General features: G+C 54.4%; 1 protein-coding gene across 7 annotated transcripts in view; it reads right to left on the bottom strand.

Moving 5' to 3' along the window:
* Positions 1-11445, bottom strand: part of CYRIB (CYFIP related Rac1 interactor B) — a 147399-nt gene extending 135954 nt beyond the window's left edge. For 2 of the 7 annotated variants that reach the window (XM_053208341.1, XM_053208340.1), the window contains exon 1: positions 11130-11350. The gene's annotated coding sequence lies outside the window, so the exon portion shown is untranslated. Of the gene's footprint in view, positions 1-11129; positions 11352-11384 lie in introns of those variants that run through there. The other 5 variants (XM_053208339.1, XM_053208344.1, XM_027063907.2 and 2 more) reach the window with 5 other exon arrangements.
* Positions 11446-12208: the final 763 nt, after the last annotated feature.

The raw sequence follows: 12208 nt of genomic DNA, 5'->3' as shown, positions 1-12208 counted from the left end.
GGAGAAGGTTTTCTTCCAGCAAAAGTAATCTCATAACCACATTGCAGAAAATGCATAAAAGAGAAAGGAAAAGAAATTTATCCACATTCATAGCCCCCTGCCACAACCTCGGATGCCGTTTTGGTGTGTATTTCCTTCCAAACTTTTTTCCTACAAATGACTGCTTTTCTCAGTTTCCTCCCAGCCTCCTGCGCCCTCTTTTGAGGGGCTACAGCATGACCGATTCAAATATTTGATCAATTTCAGATGCTTAGGTTACTTCCAATTTGTTATTGTCAAAGGCGCTAAGCTGACCATCTTTGTGCAACATTCTGTCCATACTTGGAACTGTTCCTTTATGGTATCTTGTCAGAAGTAGGTTCACCGGGTCAAAGGTTACAAGTATCTTCATGACTCTTAACATAAATTCCATAGTTTCCCAGTAGGGTCTTTGTAGGACCCAGTTGGCCACGAGACCTACAAAGACCCAGTTGGCCACGAGAAAAAAGACACAGGTTCCTTCCTGGGGCTGAGGACACCTCTCCTAGGCATCATGGGGTGCGGATAGGGGCACCTGCTGGGTTTTCTCTGCCTTGAGCTCTTATGGAACATTCCAGTCTATGCACATCAGCACAGGCAATCTCAGGGGCTTTTTCAACTCCCCCTTGTTGAATGGGAGCTGCGTAACACATACAAGAACAAGCTCCAAAGTGGAATCAAATACCCTCTCCCTCCTGCCCCAACAGCTACTTAATATGATGGAGAACGAAAGATCAGGTTCCTTCTCTTTCGGTTTTAAGTGTCCAAGGTCTGGAAACAAAGATCAATTTACCTGAGAGAGGCATTTTCCAACCACATTCCTGGTCATGAGGGGAGGTGCTGGCAGAAGAGGGGGTGGGGACACTCCAAAGGTCATACCTTCTTTATTCCTCATTTACTTCTGCAAGCGAGAGGTCTAGGGGAAAGTCACAAGTATGCAAATGTCGTTTTTCTACACTTCCCCTGCATTTCACCACTGAAACTTTGAGAAACGCTGCTTGGGAAAGAGAAGGTCCCACTTGGAGGCAGGGCTTCAGGGAGTGGGGTCATCTCCCAAGGCTGGGGTCCCTCATGGATGCAGGAGCCCTTTCAGATCAACTCCAGATTGGGGCATCCAACCACATCCTGGAGATGTGTGGGATCAATGGCAGTCAAAGGTCCTAAATCTAGGGGCTGCTGTGACCAGGGATGTTGCCTTTATTTAGAAAAAAAAAAAAAAAAGAGTCAGGCCTCACTAGGGCCAAAGAGACGGCCTCCGTCCTGTCCATTGGGTCCGACACACAGGACAGCTGGACACACAAAAAAATTCTCTCCAAAGTTAATTACACTCAAGCACGAGAGACCCCTAGAATAATCACACATACATATATGTAATATATATAGCCCACAGTTGGGTCAGGACAACGGCACATTCTGAGGAGGTCCCCCATCTAGCACAACATAAATGGAACCGTATATCACGTACTAATTTAGCTCAGCCGTATTCAACTCTACTCAAAGGGCCAAACGCTTTATTTTTATTTTAAAGAGTTTAAATAACATAAAAGCATATTTTGCCTGTGGTATTTAATTTGTATTTGTTTTATTTTTGGATACTGTAGTTGATGGTACATCATACACCACTGTGCGTGCGAAACATTTCCTGCAACATGTTACTGCACAGCATCACGTACACAAAAGCACCGTATGCAAACGATCCCTCAGGGCCAATTTAGGAGACTGTCTGAGATCGTTTTTACCAGGCTTCATGCCTCATTTTCATCAGGACTTCCGAAAGTCACGATTAAGACAACTCTGCTGTGTTAAGGTTTGCCCTCCTTGGGTGCTCAAGGGATGTGCTGTTAGGTAGTAGCAGAAAATCAGTCTCTGATCACAACAGGAAACCAGGCCTCCCAGGCTGGAGAACGCCTGGGGGGGAGAGGGGAGGGGGGAGGGGGGAGGGGGAGGGGGGAGGGCCCCTGACTTTATAACCAGCCTGCCAAGGACGGGCTGTCAGGACATGAAAACTTGTCCTCGCGTTGGGCCCTGAGCTGCCTGTACAGCCCTTAGCAAGCTTTCACCTCCCTGGCCTGCTCCCTCCTTCTTTCTAAGAGTGACCTAGATGATTCCCAAACTCCTGTGTGACTCTGGGCAACTCACCTCACCTCTCTGGGCCTCCTCTGGCTGTCTGAACAGGCTCCCACCTTGGAGAAGAATCAGCGCTGCCCAAGTAGGATCCCGAGAGAGAGCTGCCCCGTGTTGAGATGTTGACCTCCTCAGCACTTTGGGCAGATGGGTCCTGCGGTCGGTCACCTCCAGCTGTGAGATGTTTCCCCTTTTCCTACCCACCACCCGACCCACACCTTACAAATTCTGTTTCCTAGGTGAGCCATGGCCTGAAAAGGTCTGGGAAGGATGGGACTAAGGTGATCTTCAACGTCCTTTCCATCTGAACACCAGCCACCCCACCCCCAGCACCCCCGGAGTTAGAAATAGATCATTACAGGGGTAGGAGATTACAGGACCTCGGGGTTCTCAAACTAGGTCTGCACCAGAATCACCGGAGAGGGCTTGTTCAGAATGTAGATTCTTGGCCCTCCCACCCTGGAAGCTTAAGTACACCAGATTATGTCAGATGGAAGAATACTGGGGAAGAGGGAACACATGCGTAGAATGTTCTGGCAAGTTCACATACTGAAAGTGGATGGGAGGAACAAGCAGAGGCATTAATACTGTGTCCACTCACTTTCTCAAGGCTACAACGACCGCTGTCCAAACACTGAGATTTCCCTTTCAAATTCAACCCCCCTGACACACGAACCCACAGAACCCACACTCCTCCCCCCCAAATCTTTCTCTTGTGGGGGTGCCTGCAGACCATGCGATGCGCTGCAAATCCCAACACCAAATGCATCAAGAGGGGTATTAATAGCGTGAGTCAGTTTCACACTGAATTTACCAAAAAGCCTCAAGACTCAAATTAGCCCAAGTCCTCCATCTCCTTGCAAGAGTGCTTTATAAATCTGACCTTCCTTGGCTGGCTGTTCACAGCAGGTGGTTCTGGTGACACTGGTGGCCAAGATGCCTACCATGAACACCACCCCCCCCCCCCCGCCCCGACCTTAGAAACCCACCCCCTTCCAGCAGCATCGAGCAGCAGCAGAAACTACTCAGGTACACCGCTCACTTTACAGATTTTGGGAGTTATGTTCAAGGTTCACCTGAAAGGGGCAGTCAAAACAGCAGGTGGGAGCTGAAGTTGGTGAGGCAGCTTTTAATTCTAGCTCTGCTCTCCATCAGCCTCTGAGTTTTCTGTCTCCTCATCTGTCAGATGGGGATAACATGACCTGCCTCCCGGAGTTCCCACAAACATAAGAAATAAAACACGCAGGGGTGCCTGGGTGGCTCAGTCGGTTGAGCGAACGACTTCGGCTCAGGTCATGATCTCATGGTTTGTGGGTTCGAGCCCTGCATCGGGCTCTGTGCTGACAGCTCGGAGCCTGGAGCCTGTTTCAGATTCTGTGTCTCCCTCTCTCTCTGACCCTCCCCCATTCATGCTCTGTCTCTCTCTGTCTCAAAAATAAATAAACGTTAAAAAAAAAAAAAAGAAAAGAAATAAAACACGCAGACACACATAGTCCACGCTCAACAGGGAAAGTGGTTATTATTTCAAAACAAAACAAAACAAAATCACAAAAGCCACAACATGCTCATGGGAGCCGTGTGATTCGGGAGGCCTCTGCCTGGGCCATAAATGCCTGCACAAAGGGTTGGAAATGCTGCCTCAGTCCCCTTTCCTGCCCTGCTCAATCAGCCCGCTGCTCTGTCCTCTCTGGCGTCAAGTGACTGCCCCTGCTCTCCTGTCCCCAAATCTAGCCAGAGAGCTTCTCCAGTTCCTGGGTGACAAGGACGGGCCTCAGGCGGGGCTGGGCGTGGGTTAGCCCAAGGAAACAAAGCCTTCCTTCTCAAGCCACACAGACCCTTAGAGACTTGAGTGGGTGGCAGTGGGGACACACAGTGTGTATTCCCCACCTGGACCCATCACAGGGCCTAGCACACAGTAGGCGTTCACTTAATGATAGTCCCTGAATGGCAGGATGGACATGGTTCCTCCATTATGCACTGAACACTTGACAGCAACCAAGGTGTGCTCAGAAAGGACTGGAAAACCTCACTCTGCTTTCATTCACAAGCCCGTGTGATCTTGTGCACACTGGCTAGCCTCTGATGCCTTGGGGACTCAGGGCAGTACACAAAACTAGAGTTCAGGGGAGCAGGGCAGACATTTTAGGATGTTATTGGCCGAGTTTCACTTCCACATTGTCTTCTGCATTTTACTTCAACTCTGGTTTTGAGCAAAGCTGGGGCTGGTGCAGAGACTGGCAGGGAAGGCCTCCCTGAGTCTGCAGGCTCCTCTCTCCGAGTTCCAGCCCCAGAGGCTGTGTGGACAGCGGACTTGCATCATGGAGCACCTCTCAGACATCGGGCCCTGAGCCAGGCACATTCAAACATTTTCTGATGTAAGAGCCACAACAAGCTGTGAAACAGGCACTGTGATGCCAGACGAGGCTGTGCGATCTGAAAGACTCCACAGCTAGGGAGCCGGCTGTGAACGGAGATGTACCTGGCCCCCAGTGCACAGTCCTTCACCCTGCCAGCGCCCCCTGCCAAAGAAGACCCCCAGAGGGGCCAACCACGGCATCTGGTTTTGCATGAAGCCACCCCAGCAGTCTGCGCGTGTCTTAAAGAAACACCTGCCCCCCCCCCCATCAAATTCATACCCCCCATCTCCTCCAAGGGCATGGCCCTGAACGGAAACCTGCACTGGACAAATCAGTGCTCACTCACCTGGGGCTATGTCCTGCGGGAGGTGGACCTACAGGGAGTGTTTCTGCGGGGGGCTGGCTAGCAACTTTCACGCACCTGATATCGTTTAGTCCCCCAAGCCACCCGGGATGCTGGGACACCGGGCGCTGCTAGCCCAGCCTCATCCGGGACCAGGACCGTTCTGGCTCAGCAAGGTGAGGGACTGGCCCAAGGTCACGCGGCCACTGGGCAGGGGCTCCTCCGGCTCCACAGTGTGGCAGCGTCTGCTGAGAAGGCACTGGGTTTATATCCCAAAGAGCTCCAAGTGGCCAGACAGAGCCGGTCACGGGAGGATCTCTGAAGCAGACAAGCAAAGTTGCTTGCTGCCCAAGTGCCCTCCTGTCCTTGACTCCTCTGTGTGAATGCTCCCCACTGTACTCCCCAAATCTGAGGGTGCTGGCAGGGGAAGGGCAAGTGGGCCATCAGCCTCTGAGGGAGCCTGAATTCAACCTTGTTGCTTTTCCTGCGTTGGGCTTAGTCCCCTGTGGCAGAAAGGTCACCAGCACCGGTACCGCTGAGCTGGGGCAGGACGTCCAGCCGGCACCATCCCCTGGGCTGGGGCTGCCCTGCGCTGAGGTCGGCCCCCAGGTACCATGCAGCCATGTGAAGGGGCCTGGCTAAGACCTGGGTTCCAGGCCTGATTCGGTCTCTTGGGCAAGATGCTTCCCCTTCTGGGTTCCAGTTCCCTCGTGTGTTAAATTAAGACTACTGGACGCCTAAAACCTGACCCTCTGAGCATGAACTTCCTGCTCGATCCTTGCAGCCCACAACCACGTGTGAAGGCCTGTTGCGCTCACAATGCTGCCCTCCCCACCTCAACTGTTCAGAGGGTCCAGGCCTCATGGGGCTTGTTCGGTGCCTCCTGGGCCTGCCCAGCCCTCTGTGTTGTCACTGTCATCTGTTCTAGGCCTCCGTCTTTTTAATTGTGTGTATCATGGGCCTGGCTGCCTCTTCCACTGACGAGCTGCCCCACGACACTCAGTGTCACGTTCAGATTCACATCTATGAGCTCCGGGTCCTGAATGAACGATGGGAGTGGGGGCTTCCACATTCTCCCTACTCCAAGTGCGGTCCCCGGACCAGAATTTTTGCCCACCCCCGCCTCTGACTCAGAATCTGCAGAGAAACCTCCAAGTGATTTGAGGGAACACTCCAGTTTGGGAAGCCCTGTTCCAAGATGCTCCTCGGCTCTCACGTGCCCCTACTCCCACATCCCTCGCATTGACCACCTAGAAGCCTTCCAACTTACAGGCCTTAGCAGGACTCACTAAAACGCAGCCCATCGCTAACCAAAAAAAGATGTGTCTAGAAGCTTGCCACTGACTCTCACAGGCAGAATCTGAAATGTGCAGGCCCCAGGGTGATTCCTGACATGTGTTACCCACTGGCCGCCCGAGTCTCAAGTAGCTCTCAAAAATGTTGAGGTCCCTTCCCCTTGGTTCTGTGGATTTGGCTACCCTCAGCGTCCCCACCCATCAGTCCCTATAAATGGGTGACAACCCCACTGCCAACATCCCACAGTAGAGACAAACGGACTGGCGGCCCTTCACGTCCCTCACGGCTGTGTCCATGGTCAGAAGATGCTCTGCCCTCATTTTCTACTCTTGACACTTACTTGACTTGGGAAGAAAAGAAACTTCTCCAAAACACATTTCCAGTTTTTTCATAAACCCTGCAATTCCTCTAATGGTTTCAGATTATCTTAAATATTTATTAAAATCACCCTCAGCCACACTTCTTTAAACAAATCTCCTCGTTGACTTCGATTATTTATATATTTATGAACATGATGTCTCCTTCCCTCAGAGCAGATGGCAACTAGTAAGTAAGTCTTCGAAAAGGGAAAAAAAAAAAAATCAATGGGACAGAACGTAAATTCAACGACTCCCCAGTTTACTCTTCTTGACGAGCTCTGGTATGATTATCTCTTCATTCAGCGGAAGCACCGTATGAAAGCCAGTCAAACGACTGGTTTGGGAAAGCATGGCGCCTTGAACTGGAATCTAAGAAGAAGCCACCAGCCAAAGGCTCAATTACCAGTGGGAACCATAGCCTGGTTAGGAGAGGGATAGGACAACGGGACGGGGGTAGGGATGGAAAGAACCGGGGTAGGGGGAAAGGAAGGGACATTGGCAGAGCACATCCTATGAGCCAGGCAATGTGCTGGAAGGTTCTCCTTGATCTCCACAACAACCCTTCCAGGCGGTGTACCACTCCTCATTTGAAAGTTGAAGAAGGCCCAGAGAGAGAGGATAAATCTTGCCCAAGGTCACAGAGCTGGTAAGCAGCAGAACCAGGATGCGAACCCAGGTAGTCTGAGCCCTAAAGCCACACCCACAACCCGCCTCTACAAGTAGAAAAGCATAACAGGACAAATACCATGGCCCTTAACCTTGGCTAAGTTCCTACCTTTCTTTCAACCTGGTGAGGCCACTCACCCCTTTTCAGGCCATCAAAGACTTAACTCCTAAGCAACAGGGGCTTTGTCCTTCTGAGAATCTGGGGGACTCCGGGGTTGATGGAAAGCTGGAAGGAGTTCATGGGAAGGTTATGAGATAGGAAGTGAATGTCATGAGCACGTAAAGAGTTAACTTCATGAGAGGGGAAAAAGACCTTTGCCCTCAGAAATGGATGAAAAACATGATCTTTTATTTTTAAGTTTATTTATTTATTTTTGAGAGAGAGTGAGTGTGAGTGGGAAAGGGGCATGAAGAGAGACAGGGAGAGAGGGGGAGAGGGGGAGGGAGGGAGGGAGGGAGAGAGAGAGAGGGAGAGAGAGAGAGGGAGAGGGAGGGAGAGAGAGAGAGAGAGAGAAAGAGAAAGAGAGAGAGACTACCCCAAGCAGGCTCCGCACTGTCAGCCAGACTCAGGGCTCAAATTCACGAACTGTGAGATCATGACCTGAGCTGAAATCAAGACTCAGATGCTTAATCAACTGAACTGCCCAGGCGCCCCCCAAAAAACATGATCTTTTTATTTTTTTTACACTTATTTATTTTTGAGAGACAGAGAGAAACCGAGCAGAAGCAGGGGAGGAGCAGAAAGAGAGGGAGACACAGAATCCGAAGAGGGCTCCAGGCTTCGAGCTGTCAGCACAGAGCCCGACGTGGGGCTCGAACCCACAAACCTTGAGATCATGACCTGAGCCGAAGTCAGATGCTTAACTGACTGAGCCACCCAGGCTCCCCAAAACATGATCTTGATGATGATTTCTCATAGAGCTTTTATCAACTGTCCCAGACAGGGAAGGAGAGAATGAATAAAATCAGCCGGTTCCCCTCCCCGCCTCAATTTACTTGTCTGGAGAAGCTCCAAGTCAGGTTAAAACAGAGAGGTGGGTCTGGCCTTTGAGAAGCTCATCCTGCACTGAGGAAAGGCTGAATGTCACCGCTGATGAGGACCGCCATTTATCAGGGGTCTCAGCTAAGGGTGCCCCACTCCTGCACGAGCAAAGCAACCCCACGCTAAATGGTCCCATTTTACAAATGAGAACACTGAGGCTCTGAAACGTGGTGACATGCCCATGGGCAGTAAGTGGCAAAAGTGGAGGTGTGGATTTGGGTCTTGCTCTCTTACTCAGGCACCTGTGAGGTGAAGCAGGTAGAGCGGAGGTGATTTTGCCTGGTCACAGATGCGGAAAAGATGGTTCCAGGAGTGCAGCGACCTCCCGAAGGCTGCCCGGCCAGCGCGTAGCGAAAGTGGACCCATCTAAAATCTGATGTGTCACTGACACAACACTGCCTCCACAGTGCTCACTGGAAGATGGTTTCACCGAAGACGGCCAAGTCCCAGCCTGCTGAAGCCACAGGACAGAGGTCTCTTCAAACAAGGAGGGGACAGCAATGCTGAGCGTGAGGCCACAATCTCTTGGCCCTGGCGTCCCTCAAGAGTCCCTCCTGTCATGGTCTCTGGATCCTGAGGTAAGCTGTCAGAGGCTGGGATTCCAGAATGGGGACTCAAGAACTGCCAGAGAACAATCTCAAGGTCACCTACAGGCCAGTACACTGACCTTGAGGTGGAGACAGAATGTACCTCCATAAAGAGCCAAAGGGAAACCATCTCTCTTTTGTTCGTCTGTCACAAAACATGTACCGTGTATCCAAGCATATGCCAGACAGCCTGCCAGGTGCCAAGGGAAACACAAAGGCCATTCAGAAGGGAGCCGAGCCCACAGGAAAGAGCGAGAGCGCGTTCCAGACGGAAGGCGGGTGAGGATCCTGAATCCACCACTTACTAAGGGTCTGAGACCAAGTCCTGCACTCTCTCCAGGTCTTGTAAAGTAAGAATAAAACCTCTGCTTCACAGGTAACCGTGAACCACTCCACGACTTAAAAATGAATCTGCAGGTGTTCAAACCACAGCTGGCTGCTGCATAAAGGCACCTGCTCTTGCCTGTCACAATAGTAGCACTCAGGCTCACCTCCTGCCCTCCAGATGTGGGAAAAACAAAAACACACACACACAGGATGCTAAGAGAGGTGCTCAGAAGCCTTTGGGAGCTGAGAAAGGAGAAGGGACAGCGAAAGCAAAATTACTTTAAAAACCTCCCAAAGTGCAGAAACCCATGGTGGTCCTTTATCTGATGGCCATCTCCAAGTACCCCTGCGTATTAACTTCACCCTAGCCTCCTTCATCACACACACTGCCCCTCCCCATGCCAAAAGTCTCGGCAAAATCCAGAAAATGCACATTCCAACGTGCCTCCCCAGGAAGAAAACTCAGGCCCGCTGACCACTCCTGCATGCCCCACCAAGGGAGAAAAACCACCTCTCCCCAGCTTCCTCCACGTTTACAGGAACCCCCAAGCCTGGGAAAACAGCCCAGCTGTTAGCCCTGGCCACCCCCTCGTCGGACAGTCATCTGGTGGTGGCAATCAAAAAGATGCTTCCTTTTCATTTCCACAGAATGCACTCTTCCAAGAATAGGAGAGGCTCAAAGTCAGAGTTTGAGCTCCTTTTCACAAGGAATCAATATTTTCACAAGATAATCCTCCTGGGGAGGGGATGGATTACTGAGATCCCAGGTGGCAAAACGTGGCTCTCTGGGGATTGTGGGATGGATGTTACAGGGCAAGGAAGCCAAAACGTAGACCCACACCCACTCACTTCTCAAAATTCACGGAGCCAGCTCTTCCTTTCACAAACATCTACCCAGAGCGTCCCAGGTGCCCAGGGACCCCTTCCAGGCGGAGGGGGATGCAGAAATTAGAGGCCAGATGACTGACAATGAGACTTTCCATTACTGCGCCCCCTCCAGGCCAGGAAGTCCACGCTCACTTTCTCTAGGCCCTACTCAAAGCACCCATTTTACAGACAGACATCTAAGACCGGAGAGGGTGAGCGATTTGCCCAAGGTCACACAGCTAGCGAGGCTGCAGGGCCAGGAATTTAGCATAGGTGCAAAGTCCACGTGACACTCCCCAGCTGAGCCTCCTTCCCGCTGAGCCCCCCCCTCCCCCCACCGGCTCCATTTCTTGCAGCTGGGTGGGGATCAAATGCGACCCCCCCCCCCCCCACACACACGCAGGGTTCCAGCTGGGGAAGGGGGGGTCGAAGTCCCCGGTTCCTTCTCCCTCCCACCCTCAGCACGGGAGGCACCGGTTCGAGACCCACTGTGTGTGAACACAGACCCAGGAAAAGCCCTGCAGGCTGCAAGGGCACCCACCCGGTAACACTGAACTTCCATTTAAAAAAAAAAAAAAAAAAGATGATCAAAAGATAAAGGGCAAAGAGGAAGTGCTCTTTAAACATAGGCGGGTGGTTACCCCAGGAGGAAGTCTTGAGGCCAATGGAGATTTTGCTCACCCCCCTCCAGTTCCTCTCTTCGAAGCGCCTGGCCTTCCAGCCCCCAAGCAAGTTGGCGCGGGCTGCGCTGCGCCGGGGCCAGACCCCGCGCCCTCACCTGGCGCGCAGGAGGGGTCTTGGGGGGCAGCTACCCCGAGCGCCCCCTCCCTCCCCGCGCGGGGCTCCGCCGCGCGCTCCCCGCAGCTGGGTGGACCCGGGCGGCGGCCCCGCGGCGTGCGCTCCCCACCCCCCCCCCACCTCGCCCTCCCGCCCCCGGCGCGTCCTCTGGGCCCCCCGCGCCGCCCCCACCCCTGCGGTGCCCCCCTCCCGCCGCCGCGGCGCCCGGCCCGCACCCCCGTCCCCGCACCCACCGCGCGCGCCCCGCGCCCGCACCCGCACCCGCGCCGGGCGCAGGCGGCTCCGGGGGCGCGCGGGCGAGCCGGGCGGCCCGGGCGGCGGCGCGGCGGGGCCCCGGGCACGTACCTGGCGGCCGGGCGAGCAGCGAGGGGAGCGCGGCCGCGGGCGCTGGAGCGCAGGAGCCTCGGAGCCTCGGGTGCCGCCGCCGCCGCCGTTTCCGGGTTGGCCGGTCTCACGTCACCGCCACAGGTTCGCGAGCGGCCCCCGCCGCGGCGGCAGCAGCAGCAGCAGCAGCAGCGGCGGCGGCCCGGGCGAGTGCCAGGCGAGAAATAACTATAAAAGGAAGAGACGCCTCGAGGAGGAAGAGGAAACGCTGTTTACCTTCGAGAAGCCGAGCCGCCGGCGCTCGCACAAAAGGAGGACGCTCGCCGACGCCGCCTCCCCCCGCGCCCCGTCCCCGCCGCATCGCGGGGCCCGGCGTCAGCGCGCGCGGCGCCCCGGGACCGCCCCGCGCCGGCCCCCACCCCAAAACCCGCGGCGGGGGCGGGGGCGGGGACCGGGGTGGGGGTGGGTGGCCCGCGGCGGGGTGACCTTGGGCAAGTCACAGCGGGCGGGGGAGCCGCTGCGCGGGGCGCGCTGGCGGGGGGTGGGGGTGGGGGGCTCGACGCCCCGCTGACCCAGACATGGAAACCCCAAGCCCCCGGAGGCGCAGGGCTGGCCCAAGGTCACAGCCTATCGGTCAGGGTTCGGGCTCCAGCGCCAGCCTCCCGACCTTGAGGCCAGCCGGGTTCCTGCCTCCTGGGTCCGCTCCCCCCCCCCGCCCCGTGCTTGGGAATGATGCCAATCCCGCCAGGCCCACCTCGCAGCGGGGTCGGTGACAGCGTGTGCGTTCAAGACATTAGGCCTCCAACAGATACTTATTGAGGGCCCACTAAGTGCCAGGGCCTACTAAGTGTCAGGACTGTTCTAGGCCCTGGGGACACAGCTGGGAACCCGAACAAAATTCCGGCCTGGGAGGCAAGGGGACAGACAACAAGCAAGTATCTGATGTGTCTGGAGGTGCCAAGTGCTATGAGGAAAAATAAAGCAGGATCAGGGGAGGGACAGGGGTGCCTGTGCCACCACGAGTAGCTGGCTCTCCAAGGACTTTTAGTATAGGAATTCCCAGAAAGCTCCTGTCTGTAATTCCAGCGTCGGATCTTACG

The sequence above is a fragment of the Acinonyx jubatus genome, chromosome F2 (genome assembly GCF_027475565.1).
Source record: "Acinonyx jubatus isolate Ajub_Pintada_27869175 chromosome F2, VMU_Ajub_asm_v1.0, whole genome shotgun sequence".
NCBI classification, from domain to species: Eukaryota; Metazoa; Chordata; class Mammalia; order Carnivora; family Felidae; genus Acinonyx; species Acinonyx jubatus.
This window is presented reverse-complemented; position numbering and strand designations above follow the sequence as displayed.